Genomic DNA, 21,752 nt, shown 5'->3' on the forward strand with positions numbered 1-21,752 from the left:
CAGCCATAAGGATAAAGGCAGGCCCTATGGCATGGCATCTTCATCTGCAACTACAAACCGTTAGATCTAATGAACGGCCAAAATATAAAAGAAATGAGTGTGTTTTAGCACAAACCCTAACCAATATAGAAGCCTCTCGGTATGTATACTGCGTTATGACTCCAACGCCGCCACTATCTTTCATCCTTGTCCAAAGTTCACAGATTCTCTCCACACTTCTCCTTCTCAAGCTGACGACGAATTATACGGTGATGAACTCTCAGTTAACATTCCACCGGTTCATTTCATTCAATTTGTATTTATTTTAAGAAAATATCTCATCCCTAATATGATTTGATTTTTATTTTGTGCAGGAATCAATTTGTCATAATGACTTATCCTCTCAAACAAACAATTTTGAATATTTAAACCAATGCCTCATGGATGGATATGTAGCATTAAAGATCAAGTTAAAGACTTGTGATTTGCCTACCTCACACCATAACATCTAAAGTTTGCATTGATTTGTTGTACACAATCACAACCGCATTTCGGATGGAAATGCCAATCAGCTACAGAAGATTGAAAAAACATCTATTTAGAAATACCATTATTAGTTGCATTTTTTTGTTTCTTGGTTGCAAAAGATGAAACCAACATTATTGTGTTTATTTTAGTTGCATTTTTTTGGTTGCAGAAGGCAACAGCTATGTAATGAATCGTTGTAATAGGGGTCCGTTTTACTTTGTTTTCCATGGAAGTATCAATTGAAAGTATCTGGCCATGGAATTTGGAAAATTTCAGTATCAAGTTTACACATGAGCTTGTCATTCTCGCAATCTCAAATACCCAATGTTTCCAGTTAACAATAGGATTGGGACAAAGTTTGTAATTTTTAGGGTATCAGTTTGTAAGTTTTATCGGTTCTAACTTGTACTATAAACTCCAGGCTATTGTTGTTGCTCCAATATAAACCCTAATCATATTCTTTGTTCCTATTTGCAACCAGGTTCGGCGACACAGTAATATAACTCACCACCGATTTGACTTGCAGTATCCATTCATCGTCTAGTCATTTCTTTAATCAGAATCTTTGATTAATGTATTTGCAAATAAAATCAGTTGAGTAAGGCCAGATGCTGAGAGACAGTCATAAAATCACTGGATTCTCTTTATGGTTGGTTTTGTTAGGGGAATTGGTGAACCTGGTCATGCTCTTCAATTGAATTTAGACATGGCATTTCTGGGCCGGGAAGGCTTGAACGAAACACTACCCACAGGCCTACACGCTTTGAATACCTCAAAATCTCTGAAACTACCAAAAGAAGGTATACCCTTAAAAAAATCTATATAAGGTATACCCATAAAAAATCTATATCTCAAAACCTAAAAATCTCTGACCGTTGGATCCTCTTGTCTAAAAATATAAGGTATACCCTTAAAAAATCTCTTCAGCAGCCGTCTCTAACACAATCTCTCTCTTGTTCGTTTTTGTTAGATCTCATCTCACTCAAAATTGCACAGATTCTCTCCGAATAATGGATCATCTTAACACCAGCAATACATCTATCACCAGTACTCTTATCATTCACATGAAACTCCCAAAAGAAGAAGATGAGAAAATGGTTGATTTGGATACGAATCGGTGTGAGCAAACTCTCGCAAATGGCCTTCTTATCTCACAGGTGATTATGGGGTTAAGTAGAAAGTGTAGTAAATGGCATCAGAAGAGTAAGTATCAAACAACTGCTACTAAAATCACTTCCAATTTAATTCTTAACAATCTAATTTTTATTAATTCATGTTGTTCCCAACGCAGAAAATTGGTCTAGGCGCACTTTTCAGTATTCGGTTATAATCCTTGACAACTTTAGGGGATTTCACTTCAAATCGGGGTCTCTAAATCAATTACACACTTAACCTTCTTACCAATCTTCAGCACGACATCCACATTCACACATCTTCCCCAAAATTAATCTTCTTCCAAACAACCTAATTCAAATCAGTCACAGGTATATCTGAATGAATGATTCAGCCTCATCATGATCAACTTGGAAGGGATTTCCAAAACAATTACAGGAAACTCAACTGCACAATTATAAGAAAGCAGCATTCCTGTCGTCAAAAGCGTTTGTAAGTATTAAAACTATGGGAATGCTCTGCAACTACCAAATCAATTAGTTATTGGAGCTTTGGGTTGAAGTCTTTGTTTTTTGTCATCTAGGTTTACGAACAAACATGAAAAAATGTCCTTAGTTTGACTTCTCTAAGCTAGTATATCGAAACAAGGAAGCAAGACTAACTCTTAAACTCTCAAAACTCCTAGTCTTATTATTCACTTCTTTCTTTGTTACAACTTACAAATGAATGTGTCACTGCCTATTTATAGGCACGACAAGAACCGTACTATATACTCTAGATTTTTCTAGAGTATTCCTATTACAACCGACTTTGACTGTCTCTTGAACATCCTATGTACATTTGAACTCTAGAGTCTTCCTATTAACATGCTGCCTTCTTTTGGCATAATGCATTACCATAGGAATAGGTGTAGGATTGCAAGTCATTTTTACTGAACTGGGGTGATCAATATTTAGAGCTGTTGTTATTATTCAAATTCTAAATTTTCATGAGCAACTTGAGTTTTATTGAAAAATAAAGATGCTTCCTGCTTTCGATCACATGGAGCCACCGTTATCTGCTTCTTCATAACTGAGTATCTGTCTTGCTCCGGCACGGCTTACTTACTGCTTGTAGTTCATTTGGGAGTCTATCTTAGTATGCCATGTTTGGCGCTTCCTTAAGAAAGTGAAGTCTCCCCCTCACTTATTGATACTTTTTATTCACATTATTGATTCGTAATCATTTTTTGTCAATCTATCTTGTTCCAGGAACTGATATCCGATTTTAAGTCTTTGAACGCATATATAGTCACGAAAAGCATCGAGGCTATGTATGTCATATGGTTTGGAGCAAATGTTGTGCTAGAATGCACAAGTGAAGTGGTCCGTTTATTGAGTATTTGCACATGCATCACAATCCCAGAACACGTGGGTCTCATAGTACTCACAGACATCAACACAACAAGCTAGTTACGGACTTCCAAGTCTTTCTTCCGGCCCTCCCTTAATCAGGTACTTCCATCGGACCATCGCAGCTCTCATCTGGTAGTAGGTCACGTTCCAGTTCTCGAGGCTCAAGGTCTAGCAGACTGCCTCTGTTGCTCCACAGGTAATGCCTCAAAATGGTGGGTCTGGGCCTGCTGGTATTCATCAGCAGCAACAATTGCATCAGCTTGCACTCCAATCGTATTCTCATTTATCTCAGGTCCTGCCTCAGCAAACGCAAGCTTTGCAAGCTAGGTTTGAGTCATCACAAAAATCATTCTATCAGCTACAGCAAGAGTTGCATATGATGCAACAGTCTGGTCAGAAAGATGTGCTTTTGTTAATACAATGTGTGTTAATTATGTTTGTGTTTGGTCTATGTTGCTAGGAGAAAGTTGTTCGCGTATTTGTATGTTTGGGTTTAGATGTACTACTATCATATACTTTGCTCATTTATTTTTAGGTTGGAATCTTGATTTGCTGCAAAATAACAGACTTGACAAAATGTTATAGGGCCCAGACACGACAAATGTTTTTTTTACGGGTTAACACTATTTCCGGGCCAACACTTCACTAAAGCCTTGGATACCCTGATGTGTGGTCTAGGTCAAGTCCCAAATATGCCCAACCGTTGGATTTCTATCTATAACCCTCTCTTATATCGATCATATACCTAAAAAGAGATGAGGATATCCTTAAACGAATGAGTAGCCGCCTCTACAAAATAAACTCTCTCTAACTAGATGATCTGAATCAAACCCAAAATCTTTGTTTCTAAGAAAAATGGATGATTCTTCTTTAGGAGTACGTTTACGATTATCTTTCACGGATCTGGTTATTACCAGTACTCTGCTGATTCCTATGAAAATCCCAGAAGAAGATGAAGAACTTGTCTTCTTGTTGTTGATGATCTACTCGCTCACACAATGATTTTTCCTCTCAAATCCTACAACCTCCTGTAGAGACTGCGTCATAGCGGTTTGTGAGACTTTCAAAACGAGTAATGAACCCCTTTCTCATTCTCTATATGGTTGCCGGTGTCAGGGGAGAACTTTGCTATTGGTATCATCCTGAGGATAGTCATAGTGATCGGTGTTTACCATGTGGTGACCGAGTTGCGGCTGTTATACCATCTGAAACCCTAGCTCCGGCTGCTTTAAAGGATGATGGACTCGTCTCAGATCTGGTGATTCTGCTTGCCGGAGTGTACGGTTTCTTCTTGTCCGATATCGCCCTTGGTTTCTACGGCGGTCTGGAGACTTCGCTGGCTGAGACGTCTATCGTAATCTTTATGGGTTTTGCTTTTGCAAGGAGAAGCTTGTCATGGCGGTGGTGGTTTTCACAGTAGTTACTAGTTGCTTAATTTATGTGAGCTTCTTAATTCGTTTCTTCCTGACTAAATTTTGAATGCCATGATTGTTCTTAGATGTTGAATGATTATTGTTCTAGTAGGATTAATGACCAATTTGTCCTTTGTGATTCTTGGCAGATTTATCAAACTGCCCAAAGCGCTATTGTTCCTACTGCGGGAGATCTGCAAGCAAGTGTTGCTGCGGTCGAGGCAAGAGTCGGTCTACTTGAAAATCCTGGCGATGCAATAGTATGAATTGTGCTGAAGAAAGTTGGTGTAGGATGATTTACTGGATGTTGTGGTAACGGTAAAAAAATCGTGGTATTTTATTTCTTTAGGGTATTTATGGTGTTGCTATATTTATTGGATTGTTACTTAAAATCATCCGTAAGTAGTAATTTATTAGGTTGATGTTATTAGTAACTGGTAATTTATATGTTGTAATGTACTGTGAACGGATGGTGATCAACCCAAGCAGCAACAATTCAGGTGCACAGGTTGGATTTGTCGGTGGTGGCCAATGCCAATGCAATGCTTCTTCCGTTCCCAACTATAGGGTGCAGTTCACTAGCCATAAGTACTAGGAAACGAATATACCGACTTTCATTGAGAAATTTAAGCTTAATACAGGTTTTTGAATGTTTTTGTTCTTTTGTTTCCATAGTTTTGGCTAGCATATGAGTCAGATTCTTTTGAATATGTGAACGACTTTTGTTTTTCTTTTCTGAAGCTTATGTAATCTATGTACAGACCAACAATTACATCATTTTTCTGCAGATACATACTTATATAACCCATTTCGGAAAATGGGTCAGAATTATATTTTGATTATTTGACGCATGCTCTAGTGGTCACACTACAAGTTCATTCGTCGAAAACTAGATCGCACAACATGAAGCATTCAATATATATTGGATTAGTCGTCATAACTGAATCTATATGGGCAGTGTTTATACTCTTGCTTGTATATATATATTTGTTTTCCTAGCTAGAATCAACAGATAATGCATAATGTTAGAGGTTGATGCGATATATTCTTCTCGTCTTCTCCTGACCAATCTTTGCTCCAAAACTAGTGTTTTGTGCATAAAAGGTGATGAGATGGCTTCAATGGATATGGAGACACCAAACTCCTGTAATTCTCCAAAGAGTTCCTCGACTTTGCTATCTTCTTGTATTCTAGATCCTCTTACTTGTAATTCTCTGCCTCTTGGACCAACTTCTCAATCTCTGCCTTCGACAGCCTCCCCTAGTCTTCTATATTTCTTTAGAATTTCTTGTTTTTCTTTGAATTTAAGGGAATTGATTCTGGGTCATGAATTTTTAGGTTCATTTCAGCAGGTTGTAGTTCACAATAGATACTAAATGTTAAAAGCATTGGGGACTACCAACTACTAGTCTAACCGTGGCCTAATGGAGTTTTGAAGCACAAGACACAATTCCTTCATTCAAGCAGTAATTTCTGCAAGTAATCCAATTCTTGCGCCACGCCACCACCCCGTTTTCTTATTACCTTCAGACATATTCCTATACTACATTGAACGTGAAAAATGAGTTGAAGATGGATTCAGCCAAGGATTGTAACATCTGCCTAGTCAAATCCTAGCGGGTAAAATGATCCGACATATCTATGCAGGCAAAAATTGGAAGAGACATACAGTACCTGTGCTTGCAAATCTTGCAGTGTATCGTGTTTTTATTTGGGGAAAAAGTAGATACAGGGAAATAACGAAGTCACAGATTGGCATAATACTGGGATGGATACCAAACAAAATATCTGAAGATGAATAAAAGGCGAACAAGCAATTCTGCATAATCACACCTTTACAACTATGAGCATCAACTCAACTGTCACAATGACTTGAAATCATTGAATTAAAAGAATCCAATATGGATTAAAAGAATCCGACAAAACTACACTGCAAATCACAGCAGACTCGGATCCTATATTACATGCAGTTTGAAGCTGCATTTGCACACAACTTACCAAAACAGGACAACAGATTAAAGGAACAAAAAAGAACAGAATGAGATGTGACAATGAGTATGAGCCATGTGGCAATTCAGAAAAACCTGAAAACAGACTGCATCCCCAAAATAATTACATGATTAGGTCATTATTCACATAAGAACATCTTACACTAGTTAGAGGTAAACATATATGAGCATGTGCTTGCAAATATGACAGTGTACAAGAGTTGTAATCTGTGGGAAAAGTAGATACAGGAAAATAACAAGTCACAGAACGGCATAAAACTGAGATGGATGCTGAACAAAATATCTAAAGATGAAAAAATCAAAGGAGAACAAGCAATTCTGCATAATCACACCTTTACGACTATGAGCACCAACATTTAAGTGTCATATCTTAGGTCCAAACCTTATGTATTTGCTATGAGAGAAGAGCGATGTTTACCTAATAATTTCTGCAAGTAATCTAATAATCCAGGATTTACTTATCCAGGGATCCAGCAGCAAAATTTCCCCTGACCATCTCCCTGCACATAGATTCAACTAAGGATTGTAACATCTGCTTAGTCAAATCCTAGCAGGGAAAAATGATGCAACACATCTATACAGGCAAAGATTGGAAGAGACAGACACACACCTGTGCTTGCAAAGTAGATGCAGGAAAATAACAAGTCACATATTGGCCTAAAGATAAGATGGATTCCATACAAATATATCTAAAGATGAACAAATGGCGAACAAGCAATTCTGCGTAACCACACCTTTACGACGATGAGCATCAAGTCATATTTAACTTGGAAATAAAGAAATTCGACAAACTACACTACTGATCACAACAGACTGAGATCCCCTATTACATGCAACAAGGATACCCATGGTGTTTATGGATATACTCATCAGGTTAAACTTGTTTCAGAAAGCTCGTGCTGGTGCATATGCATGAGCTGAGACAAGTCTAAGAGTTATTTATCTGAGGATCCAACGGTAAAATTTCACCTGACCTTCTCTCTGCACATAGATTCAACGCAGGATTGTAAAATCTGCTTAGTCAAATCCTAGTAGGGAAAATGATGCAACATACCTATACAGGAAAACATTGGAAGAGACAGACAGTACTTGTGCTTGCAGTGTATCAAGTGTTCAAATTTGGGGATGAAGTAGATGCAGGAAAATAACAAAGTCACGGATTGGCATAAAACTGAGATGGACATCAACCAAACAGAATATCTAAAGATGAAGAAACGGCGCACAAGAAATTCTGCATAATCACACCTTTACGACTATGAGCATCAACATTCAGGTTTCATATTTGACTTGGGAATAAAGAAATTCGACAAACTACACTAGAGATCACAACAGACTAGGATCCCCTATTACATGCAGTTTGAATTTACAAAAACAGCACAGCCATGTATGCTAAGACTAAATGGATCACCAGCTGATTAACAAAAAATTAAACACCCATAGCCTAACTATTATATTACCCAAGTCTAAAAATTATAAGGAAGAGATTGGTGAGACAAGATCTTGAGCAAAAACCAACAGTAGAAAAAGTGGAAAACAAACCCCACATTAGATGACTTCCTCGATTTTGATTTTAGCACCAGCTCCATTCTGCTTGTGCCTCTTATTCAGGATAGGATTGCATACATTCTCCAACTGCTTCATCATCTCGTCTATATCATCCATGTCACCTACTTCATTGCTATCCAACCATTCAATGGCATCGTTGATTGCAGCTTAAATCTTCCTCTTCGAGTATGGCGTTAGCTTCTTTCCCATATCATTGATCCTCTTCCTCATGTCATATGTGAATTCCTCGAAGGAATTCCTTGCTTTCACCTTCTGCTTGTGTTCTAAATCTGCAGCGTTGTATCTGTCTGCCTCTCCGACTAGCCTTTCAATTTCAACCTTTGAAAACCTACCTTTAATGTTTGCAACTGTAATCATGTTCTTGCTCCCTGGTGATTCTTCTTTAGCTAACACAGTCAATATACCATCTGCATCAATATCAAAGCGCCCTGTGATCTTAGGATAACCGCGGGGTGCTGGAGGAATTCCTTCCAACAGAAATTGACCCAGCAAGTTATTCAAACTGGTCATAGTTCTCTCACCCTCATACACTTTAACCCTCACTTCAGCTTGGTTGTCACTTGAGGTAGAGTACATTCTTTCCTTTGTGGCGGGAACGGGGGTGTTCCTTGGGATCATAATATCCATAAAACCTCCAGTTGTCTCAACACCAAGAGAAAGAGGAGTTACATCCACCACCACCAAGTCCAGCACCTTCTCATTACCCTCACCACTTAAAACAGCAGCTAGAACCGCGGCACCATAAGACACAGCCTCGTTGGGGTTGATGCTTTTGCAGAGTTCCCCATAAGAAATCTACCAATAGAGGCTGAACCTTAGGGATTCTAGTCGAACCACCAGTGAGGACAACATCATCAATATCGCTCCTGTCCGTCTTAGCATCTGCCAAACATTTCTCAACAGGTTCCATACATTTCAGATACAAGTCCATATTCAACTCTTCAAATTTAGCACGAGTGACAGGAGTATGAAAATCTATTCCTTCGTACAAAGCATCAACCTCAATAATTGTCTGTACATTTGATGTGAGGATCCTCTTGGCCCTCTCACATGATGTTCCCAACCTCCTAAGAGCCCTTGGGTTCCCACTAATGTCCTTGTTGTGCTTCCTCTTAAACTCTTTAACAAAATGACTTACCATCCTATTATCGAAATCCTCGCCTCCAAGATGAGTATCTCCAGCTGTAGCCTTAACTTTCAAGTTACCTTGTTCAATTGTGAGTACAGAAACATCAAAAGTACCACCACCAAGGTCAAAGACAAGAACATTCTTGGCACCAAAACTGGTTTCCATCTTATCAAGACCGTAAGCAATTGCAGCCGCTGTCGGTTCACTGATAATTCGCATTACATTAAGGCCATCAATTGTACTAGAATCTCTAGTAGCATGCCACTGAGAATCACTGAAGTAAGCATTCTTAACACTAGTACCAAGAAATGATTCGACAGTTTCCCGCATCTTAATGAGAACCATGGATGATATTTCCTCAGCTGAAAACTGTTTATCCTTACCCTTGTACTTGAGGTGTATCATGGGCTTGTCATCCACACCGGCAATGACTTTGAAGGGCCACAGTTTCATATCACTTTGAACATAGCTATTGCTGAACTTCCTACCAATCAAACGTTTTGCATCTACAGAAACATAAAACAGATTCATTCATTATTCAATCTCTCTGGATGTTAACTCATTGTATCAATTTGTAATACTTGATACATTATCTAACTAGCAATTGACAGAACCAACAAACAGTAGTGCAATGTTATCGAAGAATTACACAAATATTGAAAAACAAATTGAAGATCAAGAGTTTGAATCGGACTTGGTTAGGTTATTATACTCTCATGTCAAGTTCATATTGCAATCAAGAAATAAAAAATAATGCAAAATCAAATAAAACCCACTGTATATGATCATGAAATTAAGATAATCAAGCTTTATATAAATAAGTTCAAAAAGAAAAAAGAAAATCTTACCAAAAACTGTGTTGGTGGGATTAACAGCAGCTTGATTCTTAGCATCCTCACCAAACATACGCTCAGTATCATTGAAAGCAACATAAGAAAGAGTGGTTCTATTTCCTTGATCATTAGCAATTATCTCAACTCGGCCATGTTCCCACAACCAAAGGAGTGGTTCTATACAAGGCTTCTAAGACCAGATGCTATTATGTATATGTGCTGATCCCCACCTCATAACCTAGGCGAGAACCATGTCTTACCACATTTCAAACATTCCAACTGATAGCCGGCAGCACGTCCTGGTCTGAGGATGTTGCTGTGCAGACCCACTTTCTTCTCATTGCATCTTGGGAACGGAATATCAGCCGTATCCATATGTTTCTCCTCTGGTTCTTCTGTGGCTGCTCTCTCTTCTGCTGACAGACGTCCTCTCCTTAATTCCTATGCTGTCATCTCCACAACTGCTGAAGCTTTCAACTCACCAACAATCAAACGTCTAGCCAATTCTACGGTATTCTTCAGGTTAAAACGCAACTGTCGCATTTTTTGCTGATACTTCGCCAAATTCTCACCCCGAGTACTAAAGCAGGCCTTCTCCAGAGCAACTAACGCTGACATTACAACTTTAGGATGGTGATCTCTGGATGCTCTATAGGCAATACAGTTAATTTCCTCTGAAGAGCAGTCCCAAGCACTTATCTCTCACATCATCTCCCGTAAGTGCCTTGGCCAAAATTGCATCAATATCATAAGAATCCTCCTCTACAGGTATATGTGGTTGATTTTCCTCCACCTCCTCCTCCATAATATCACCTTCCTCCAACGAATATTCGGCTTTCTCCTCTTTCATCTCCATGTCATATCCCAACAGTTGTTGAGTTTTTAGCAGAAGATGATCAATTTCAACTTGTTTATGCTTCTCAAAATCCCTATCTGTTATCCACCACAGTACTTGTTCTTCATGATCATAAACCCGTAGCACAATGAAGCCAGGATTCTGTGTACGAACAAGAACTTTGTCCACCGAGGGAACAAAATGCACTATACAAGGGTGCATCAAACACACACTGGGAATCTCTTCTTGGTGAAAACTGTAAAACAGCTCCCTATCATCATACCGTTGCCACGTTTCCCTGAACTCATCTCTGAAGTTGACATCTTCAATAGCAAGTCTTAGTTGTTACACAAGTTTTAATCCCTTCCCTGAGAAAAGATTGCAGATGTCAGAACACATTTATTCTGAAACACCAGTCCTAAATTCACAAATGCCAAAACATAAAGCAAATCAATAAAGCAATCTGAAGGGTTATTTCACATTTTTCGCCACAAATCAACCCAAAGAAAAATATGCCAATCAAGTCATACACAGTATTCATGCTGGGCAATTGCCTCCAACTTTACGTACAGGTCTTTGACACATTCCATTTGAGATTCTAATTGATTTGTTAACATACCATACCTACTCTTTACCTAATTATCACATACTCAGAATCATAAAATCATTATAATTATATTAAATTAGGGAAAATTAAACAAAATATACACTGATTTCCTTGACATTAGTCTGTTTAATTTCATTCAATACAAAATTACACCAAACACAAGCAAAATTTGAACAACAAATTAACATAAAATTAGACATAATACAAACCAAATTAGAAGGAGAAATTAACAACAAAATATTAAACCTAGAATAAACAAAATTAGTAGGACAAATTAACAGAAAATTAGACCTAAATTTTTTTCAAGATTTCCGTATCTTCCAGAACAAGGGGGAAAGGCCATTACATTAAATTAGGGCTGTAATTATGCTCAATCAATGTACAGATAACAATTAGAAAAATTCAATAAACAAAAAAAATCAAGAAGAAGAAGAAAAAACAAACAAGAAAAACTCTTGGATGAAAAGCAGCAGAGAGATGAGAAAAATCAGTACCTAAGCTTGTTCTGTGTGACTCTTGCTTCTTGGTAACAAGCAAAATTAAAAAAGAAAAACAGAGAGTGAGAATGGGGGCTTAAATGGTGTGAGAAGTTGAAGAATGTAGGAGAATATGAAAAGGGGGACATGCAGTTTACATATTTTCTGAGAATGTGGAATATGAAACAACTATCCAGAAAAATGGGTTTTGAAAATGAAATGAAGATAAGACTGAGAAGAAAAATAAAGTGAGTGGAGAAAATAACGATTAGCGAATGAAAAAACAAATGATACGCATTTGGGTTGGGGAAACTGTTGGTTTTGCAGAAGAAATATAGCTAGAAGAGGAAAAGGTGTGGAAAAATGAGTCGGGTTGTTTTTGACGTGACAGGACAGGGCCACGTGATATAGGCTCTAGGCTGAGATTTCGTTTCGATTTTGTCAGCAGAGCTAAAAGAAGTGAGGCACTAGACTTTGAATGACATGTTTGGTATAACTACAAGGGTTAATTTTCATGGTAAAAAGTGAAATTAGTTTACCTCACTGAAGTTATTTACTTTACGGAAAATAAATTATTTGGCTTTTAGAAGTTATTTCAAAGTAGTATGTGGTCTGTATCCTAGTTAGTAAGTTCGCGAATGATTCGCGAATCATTTGCGAATTTTTCCGTATCACGAATTTTACCGTCTTATTCGCGTACGTTTGCAACTCCGAACCCAAGTCGCGTATTATGTGGCATTTCCGAATTATTCGCGAACCGTTCACGAATTTTACGTATCCCGAATAATACGTCCGTTTAATTAACCATAAATTCGTTAGCTTTTACTTTTCAAAGACCCCATTTTTTGGGCTTTACTGCCTCCCGAGCATACACGACTGAATATTAGACGTGTTGTAATTTTTATGAAACAAAAACGACTGAAGAGATTTGAAGGTTAAGGTGAGAGAAATCTCAAACTCACTAACCAAGTATCTAAACCACCATACGACGTCCTCTTGGATAACTAACGTTGTATATATTATTAATATCATCATATTAAGTTTATTTTTTCTTTAAATAACTCACACATATGCATAAAAATTGATCTATGACCTTATAAATACAAATTATTTGTTATATATAGATACCGAATTTTCAGAGCCGAACTCACATTTATAAATCGAATTATACACGTACGTATGCCGTTCTGAATTACTAACGAATCACGTCCCGTTGACCGAATTTTGGACCGAATCTGGATTTTACAAAACCGTATAATACTCGTACGTTTGCCGTTCCGTACGTTTACCGAATCCCGAATTGCTAACTAGGGTCTGTATAATTGTTTCGATAGGATTCCTTTTATATTGGTATAGATTTTTGAATCATTTTGATTTGATATGCAAAGGACTATTGATAATAAGAAGAGTCATTATTATGGACAGTAGAACTTTGATGAGCCTATAGAAAACTCACCATTCGGATGATGCTACACTAATTGGGACTTGGTCGCGTCTCACAATATAGGGATGTGTTGTTTGTGGGGCCCAAAAAAATATGAGATTCGGTAATCTTTCGGGATTTTGAGCCCCGGTAGATGTATCACTATTGCCAATCGGACACACTAAAAAATTAAGTGTATGGACATTCTCTTTTTTTTTATAAGAAAAGAGTCTAGGTGCCTAGGCAGGCAACTCATTCATGTTTATAACTTGGATATCATCTGAGTTGTCTCGAGCATCAGATATATCCCTCAAAATATACTTATAGTTATTACAGTAATCTTATTAAAAATTATTTTTGGAATTCTGTAAAACAAGCATAATGGCTTGTAAATTAGTTCCTCTCCAGGTAGAGTTAGAGAATAGGATAGATTTTCTAGCTAGTCTGGCTAGATTGATAGCTGCATAGTTTTGGTGGGCAGTAGCTTTTGTGAGCTTCCCTAAGACGAAATCGATTGGCGCATTGTTGTTGTTGTTGTCCTGGTTTTGATTTCTTCTTCCTTTGAAACGATGTTGAACCTCCAGTTGGTAACCTGTTTTGATAGCTTGTAGAGTTTCTTCAGTTTCAGCAGCAAAGTTAATGTTTGTTTTCCGCATAGTCTTCCCCCATGTCAGAGCAAGTTGAGCTCCTCTGCATGATCTTTCTGCTCTTCAGATTCCAAATGTGTAGTCCTTGAAGTTTCTTGTGCCATGCATTGACCTGTTAGGGACATTGCAACAAGGGAGTAGTTAGTATAGGGTTGAGTATCACTAGTAACATGACATAAGTCAGCTGGATTAATATGCATGCTAATAGTGATCCCAAACTTATCAGGGATCCTGTGTTGACTATAGTTCTCAGGTGGAGAATTAGTGCTATTAGACTGGTAGTAGAGGTTACTGAGGATGTGCCCTGGTTTATGGTGCGCTCTCGAGTGATTACAGAGATGCTGAGTTATGCCTCTTGCAGTAGTTGTTGCAGAAGGAGAAATATTTCGAAAGACCCAGTCGCATCTGGCTTTCCAGATAAACCAGCAGATAGTGGCATAAGTTTCATTCCAACTTGCATTTAAGTTAGTTGCCTGGAACCAGTTGTTAAACCAATCATGAAACGAGTTGAATGAGCAGAAGAGATTATGATGATCTCCAAAAAGTTTCTTCTAGACTTTAGCAGCGACTGGGCAGGTTAAAAGAACATGTGTCATGTCTTCAGCTCGATTTTTACAGAATGAGCATATGGGATCTATGTAGCTCAGGATGCTAGTTGTTTTAGCATTTGTTGGGAAAATACCATGAGCACATTTCCAGATGAAGAGATGGATGGTTGGGTTAGTATCTAGACCCCATATTTGATTCCATGGAGCTATCTGATTGTCATTAGCATACTTGTGTTGAATCTGTTTGTCATATATGGATTTGACAGAAAACTTGTTATTGGTTGTGAGAGCCCACTGGATTTCATCTTGATCATTTGGGGAATGAGGGGTTTGAAGAATGAGTTGTTGAATGTCAGGTGTGAACCATTGGTTTAAGATATGAATGTCTCAATCTCCATAGGTGTTGAAAAGTTGGTTGGCTGTTGTGAGGTTATTTGGGAAAAGGGTAGGTTTGGTTATTCTGTCAGAGTTATTGGTGATCCATTTTTCTTCCCAGATATGTATTTGCATTCCATTACCAATCTTCCAGATGTAGTTCTGCTGAATTAAGGATATGCCTTCCAGAATTCCCTTCCAGATCCAAGAGTCAGTATTCTTAGGCTTTGTGTCCATTCTTATAACTTCAGTAGTTGGATAATGAGATGCCTTCATGGTGCTTCTCCATAGGGAATCTGGTTCCATAATTAGTCTCCAGGCTATCTTGGTGAGCATAACCAAGTTGGAGAGTTCCATGTTTTTGAATCCCAGACCTCTTAGCTCTTTAGGTTTGTTGACAGCATCCCAAGAAAAATAGTAGAGACCTTTGGATTTGTCTTGTTCTTTGTTCCAGAAGAAATCTCTTTGAATGACATTGATCTCGTTGCAAGTAGTTTTCGGAATTTTGAAGCAATTCATTTGGTAGATGCTGGAAGTGGAAGTAACTGATTGGATCATGGTCATTTTCCCAGCAGTTGAGAGATTTGTCTTCCATCCAGGAAAATCTGAACTTTAGTTTGTTTATACAAGGTTTGAAGGCTTGTATCTTACTCTTAGTTGTGAACAGTGGGGATCCTAGGTATTTGTCAGATTTATTGATCATTTGAACTTTCATAGTATTACTTTATCATCTATTTCAGGAGCAGTATTCTTTCTGAAGAAGATGCCGGATTTAGAGAAGTTTATTAGCGGACCTGGAGATTTCCCAAATTCTTGAAAGATCTGGATTAGGTTATTGCATTCTTGCATATTGGCTTTGAAAAATATCATGCAGTCATCATCAAGCAGAAGGTGGTTGATGGTTGGAGCATCCTTGCAAATCTTGATTCCTTGAATTTGATGTTGAGTTTCGGCATGTGTCAGATATCTAGATAGAGCTTCCATACAGAAGAGAAAAAGTTATGGGGATAGGGGATCCCCTTGTCTTAATCCCCTGGAGGGTTTGAAAAATTTTCCTGGTGATTCATTAACTAAGACAGCCATGCTGGTAGTAGATATGCATTGGTGAATTAAGTTGCACCACTGAGGACTGAATCTCATTTGAGATAAAACTTGTAGAAGGAAGTCCCAGTTGACTCTGTAAAAGGCTTTGGCCATATCTATTTTTATGCCATTGTTCCATTGCTCCTTTTTTTCCCATCTGATAAGATCTGATAAGAAATCAGAACTTTGTAAACCTACAAAACCCTTTTCGGTAATAATCCCTAATTTCTTAAACCCTAGAAAATTACTCTGATTATCTTCACATTTGAGATCGAAGAAGAAGATTCAGGTAGATCCTCACCTGTAAATCTAATATCTGATTTCAATATTGGGTTTGTGAATTTGTAATTGTGTTTAATTTTTTATTTCTAACTGTCAATCGTACTGAGGTAGAGACGTGATTGCTCAAGATCAATCTGGAATTGGAAAAAAGTTCTTTGATTGCTCTTACTATTTGTCAAATCGTTGATACTTTTAATCGATAGTAAGTTCTGAAAAACTCAAATCCTTTGTGTTTAGTTTGATTTTGTAATCTTTGATTTCTTTTAATCGTTGTATTTTACTGTTACGAGGAGTACCCAAGAGGAGGAAGTGATTGAGAAAATCATATCTAATAATAGTGGAGAGCATTTTGCAGAAACCAGTTCAAGAGCATGGAAAATGAGAAGTCCAAACTGTTGTGGAGATTAAATATATAATCAGTTCTCTGCGTACTTATAGCAATTTAATGATATTTTTCAGGGTGAGCATGTCAAGGGGAATGTCGTGGGCTTGAACATGTATACTGGAGAACCAATTGACCCACAAATGGAGGGTATTCTTGACAACTATTCTATGAAGCGACAAATCATAAACTCAGGGTTGTAGAGTTTAAAACTTATCTCTCTTTCTCTCAATATCAATGGTGATTATGTTTCCTTATTACTTTTTTGGTGCATGTCAGGCCTGTAATTTGCCAATGTTTGGTTTTCTAATGGAAACTTGATTATTGGTCGTTGGTTTAAGAAGTTTCTAAGATTTGATTGTAGTCATTGACTCTTTTTTGGTTAAGTCTGAATTGTAGTTATTGACTCATCGTCTTTGTTAGTATCTTCATTATGGGAACAAGAAAAGATAATTGAAAATCATTATTTTGGATGATTGACAATGGATGATTTGAAAAGGCTGGAGGAGCAAGAAAGAGATGGACCAAATGATCCATATGCATTGGCTAAATGGCGTATCCGTAACAGGTTGCACAACAGAAATGAGATAACGTAGTACAAGGTATGTGCTCCTATTTTTGAACTTGCTTTGTACTTAGTGAACTTCCTACAAGGTATGTTGCAGGAATACACATGGTTATTGATGTGAATTTTACCTCAATGTTAACGGATTTTTGGGTTCTTGCAGGTTTTGATTGGCTAAATTGCGAATACACACCTATAGTGTACACACCAACAGTTGGGCTGGTTTCCCAGAATTACAGTGATTTGTTTAGAAGGTCAAGAGGAATGTGTTTTAGTGCACAAGATCGCGGAGAAATGATGTTTATGGTTTATAATTGGCCTACATAATAGGTACTTCTTGTGCCCAAATACATGTTTTTTCGTATCAGGTTTCTGTCTAGACGCCACTAAGAGAGCTACTTGTGCTTAGAAATCATGTCAATCTTAATATTCTTTATCATATCTTCTACTATTCATACAAGTCAACCTATAGAAGCATTGTTACTCCATTGTTTATTATTGGTTTTGCAAGTAAATAGTTCTTGTTTTCTGGAAGTTTTTTACATTTTGTGTTATTAACTCTTATCTCAGTTTCTGTAATATTTTCTTTTCTAAGTTGTTGACAAATTCACTTTATCCATAGGTTGATATGATCGTGGTGACAGATGGAAGCAGAATATTAGGTCTTGAAGATCTTGGAGCTCAAGGCATTAGAATTTCAATAGGGAAGCTAGATCTCTACGTTGCTAATGCTGGTATCGTTGTTTGTAGTTCAAGACATTCACCAGGTAAGCATTGCGTCTAAAATGAAATCTACTCCCTGAACTGATAAGCCCGTACTTCTTTTCCTCTTGCGCATCCATAAATTGTAGGTACACAAATTCTTAAGTTGTGCCTTTACCAGAACATTCATGAACTAAAAAATCTTGCTTTTGTTATCTGTTATTTATATTGACTTGCTCTTTACATGACATGGCTTTTTACAGGTTAACCAGAAGGCTGTGTAATCTTTAGCTGACCCTAAGGAGTACCCTACCTTGATCGAGGAACATGAAGAGAAGGGAACCCAAGAAGAAGAGGTTGTTGAGGTCGAAGATGATTCCACATATATGAGCAATAAGTGCCACTAATTACAAGAAGCAATAAGAAACTATACTTGTTTGAGCATGTAGGTAATGAATGATGTTGAGCTTGTCTCCAGGTCTTGTGCCAATCTACTACTGCTATTACACTTGACATTAGATACGAAGAATTTGTATGTTCTAAAAACTTAAAAAATGTTTATATACTTGTCATTCTTTTGATACTAGGCACAGAATGCAGGGAACTTTGATTTTCTTTTAGGGGTCATTAAACACAACTCAGTATCTCTACTGAAGAACTTATGTCTTTTATTTTGATGTAACTTGATTACCAAATGAAAAGGGTAATTTCATTATGGGAACTGTAATTTAACCTGGTTTTGGCAAGATGCAGTTGTGTATTTTCAATTCGTAACTGTTTCGAACTGTTGCGACCTCCTAATTTCGCAACTGTTTGCAAATGTTGCAACAGAATATTCGCAACGGCTTAAACGCAGTTGCGAAAATTTGCAACAACGACTTGCGTAACAGATAGAAACTGTTGCAACATCGATTTGCAACTGAACCCCACTGTTGCTAATCACTAAAAAATGGTGTAGTGCATGTTTATGATGTCTTCTACAAAAATGTCCCAGTTGGCTTGAAAGAAGTTAGGAGGGAAGCCATTAGGTCATAGGGCTTTGTCTCCAGCCATGCTAAAGAGAATGTTTTTAATTTTCAGAGCCTCAGGGGTTCTACTTCTCTTGATAAGTAATGGTGGTGAGAATGAGGTTTATAATGAAGGGGTTGATATTTATGGTTTCAGCAGTTTCCATGTTGGAAAAATGAGTTATGAAAGTCTTAGTGATATCATAATTGTCTTGTATCCAAGTACCATCTTCTTTTTGTATAGAGTCAATTTTGTTTCTTCTATATCTTTTCTTGGCCGCTAGGTGGAAGTATCCAGTATTTTTGTCCCCAAGTTTGATATGTTGATCTCTGCTCTTAGTCTTCCAGAAGGACTCTTGCACTTGCTGCCAATGTTCCACTTGAAGTCTTGCTTCTTTAATATCCTTTCCTCTAGTAGAGTTGAATTGATGCTTGGTTATCCAATACAAATGTTGTATGCCTTCCTCTAAATTTTTCTTGATATTGTCGTACACTAATTTATTCCATTTCTTTAGTCTGACTTTGACATCCCTGAGTTTCCTGTCTATTTTATGGCTAGAGAGCCTTTATGGTTAGCCTTCCAGCACTCACCTATAATGCTTTTGTAGTCTTCATGGTTGAGCCAAGGGCCAAAGAATTTGAATGGGATTTGACCATGTTTCCATGAGGAATTGGTATTGAGGATGATAGGGTTATGATAAGAACCAATGACAGTGAGATTGGAGATGGTAGTGTTGGGTTGATTTTCTAGCCAAGCTTCATTAGCTAGTCCTCTATCTAATATCTTCTCAGTAAGTTGGAGACCAGTTCTGTGACTACTTGTTTTCCCGTAGTCTACGTGATGTATACAGCTCAGAGGATCTGATGCTAAGAAGTATCGATACCTCTGTTGAACTGATAATACTAAGTAATAAAAGATGCTAAAGATCATAAATAATAACGAAGAACATAAGTAAGATGTAAAAGCTTATAAGTTATTATGAGACACAAGAAATTACGTGGTTCGACATGTTGTCTACGTCCACAATGTAATGAATGATTGTTTGTATTAAGTATGGTGGTTACAAAGATCTTAAATGCTTCCCAAAGTAATAGAGATAACTCAAGTTGTAGTAAACACTTAAGTTCTAAACATTAAAGAGGTATAAGCTTAAGACTAGATCTTCTCTCCTAGATATTGAATGTCCTTATTTTGTTGATGAGGCTTGGTATTTATAGTCCCTTATGCTCTAGGTATATCTTTGTTGTCTCTAGGTCCATCGTCTGCTGATATACCTTTCGTACAAATGGTACCTTCATTCACGGGTGCAGGTTTTTTAGGGGTCGGGTCGGGTAAACCCGCGGTTTTTGGCTTGTTTGCCAACTCTAAGATTTTGTGACTTTAATTCCTGAAACCAAATTATCTTTTTCATCTTTTAAAAGAAGTTTCGAAAGCACCTCCATGCAAATGATAAACAGGTAAGGAGATAATGGGTCTCCTTGCCTAAGACCCCTTGTAACAACAAATTTTCTACTAGGCACTTCATTTAAAAGAACAGAAAAGGAAGTAGTAGTAATGCATTGCATAATAAGCTGACACCAGTCATTACTGAAACCAAAAGAAAACAGAGTTTGTTTTAAAAATTCCCATTCAGTTCTGTCAAGCGCTTTGGACAGATCTATTTTTAAAGCCATATTTCCTATTTTGCTTCTCGAGATTTTCATAGAATGTAAAATTTCATGCGCAACAATAATATTGTCAGTTATTTGACGACCAGGAATGAAGGCAGACTGATTTTGAGAAATAAGCTTAGAAAGTAAAGGTTTCAGTCTATTAGTTAAGATTTTAGAAATAATTTTATAAGTAGTATTACTTAGACTAATAGGCCGAAAATTACTAGGGGTGGAAGGGTTTTGAACTTTAGGGATCAAAGTTATATAAGTGTAATTCAGTTCTTTAAGAATATATTTTTTCCTGAAAAAATCTTGAACAAGGTTGATGATATCGGTTTTGACTATATCCCAGTGCGCCTTGAAGAAACCGGGTGGAAACCCATCCTGTCCTGGGGAGCCCCATTGATTCATATTAAGAGGGTGTTCTTAATTTCAGTTTCATCGGGAACCTTGGTGAGCATAATATTATAATTATCATGAATACAAGGTTCAATAAGATTACTAAGAAGATCAAGATGTTTCGCTTTACATGAAGTGCTTATATTTTTCAAATGTTTTATCAACATATTATGAATCTGAGAGCTATTCTCAATCCAAAGACCAGTATCATCCCTAAGAGTATGAATGTGAATAACACGTCTCCTGTTATTAGCAGTTTGGTGGAAAAAGGTAATGTTTCTATCAAAGTATTTGATGAATTTATCCTTAGAGGGATGATTCCAATAGTCATACTCTCTATTGTACCAGATATCCAGATTGTTCTGGGTATCCTTGATTTCTAAAATAGGCAAAGGATTAATGGAATGAAGGTATTCCATTTTCTTATTAAGTTCTTCCATGTTCTGGAAAATATTTCCAAAAACAGATTTATTCCATTTCGAAAGATAATAAGAAAGATTTTTAAGATTCTTTTGAATTTATAAGCGTAAGAGCCATTGATATTACAGTTCTAGTTTTTAGCTACAATATCTTTGAAACTTTCATGACTAAGCCAGGTTCTAATAATCTTAAAAGGTTTATGCGCATAATGCTTCACAGGTTTACATGTTAAAAGGATTGGCGTATGGTCATAACCAACTCTAGGCAAGTGGCTAACAATTGCATCAGGAAACATATTAGACCAACAAGAAGAAGAAAGCACTTTATCTATATGTTTTTTTATATTTTCCTGACCTTCCCTATTATTAGACCAAGTAAAAGGAAT

At 37.2% G+C, this 21,752-nt stretch overlaps 1 long non-coding RNA gene and 1 pseudogene across 2 annotated transcripts; one reads left to right on the forward strand and one right to left on the reverse strand.

Annotated features, from left to right (window-relative positions):
- Nucleotides 1-1,451: 1,451 nt before the first annotated feature.
- Nucleotides 1,452-5,268, forward strand: LOC113343349. Of its 2 annotated transcripts, none has more exons than XR_003357169.1 (4): nt 1,452-1,710; nt 1,799-2,112; nt 2,871-4,454; nt 4,576-5,268. It is a non-coding gene; the product is annotated as an uncharacterized LOC113343349 (long non-coding RNA). The 2 variants fall into 2 exon arrangements; XR_003357170.1 differs by having other exon boundaries at nt 1,452-1,664.
- Nucleotides 5,269-7,655: 2,387 nt separating this feature from the next.
- LOC113343288 lies at nt 7,656-10,581 on the reverse strand (annotated as a pseudogene).
- Nucleotides 10,582-21,752: the final 11,171 nt, after the last annotated feature.

This window comes from Papaver somniferum, unplaced genomic scaffold (genome assembly GCF_003573695.1).
Source record: "Papaver somniferum cultivar HN1 unplaced genomic scaffold, ASM357369v1 unplaced-scaffold_57, whole genome shotgun sequence".
Lineage (NCBI taxonomy): Eukaryota > Viridiplantae > Streptophyta > Magnoliopsida > Ranunculales > Papaveraceae > Papaver > Papaver somniferum.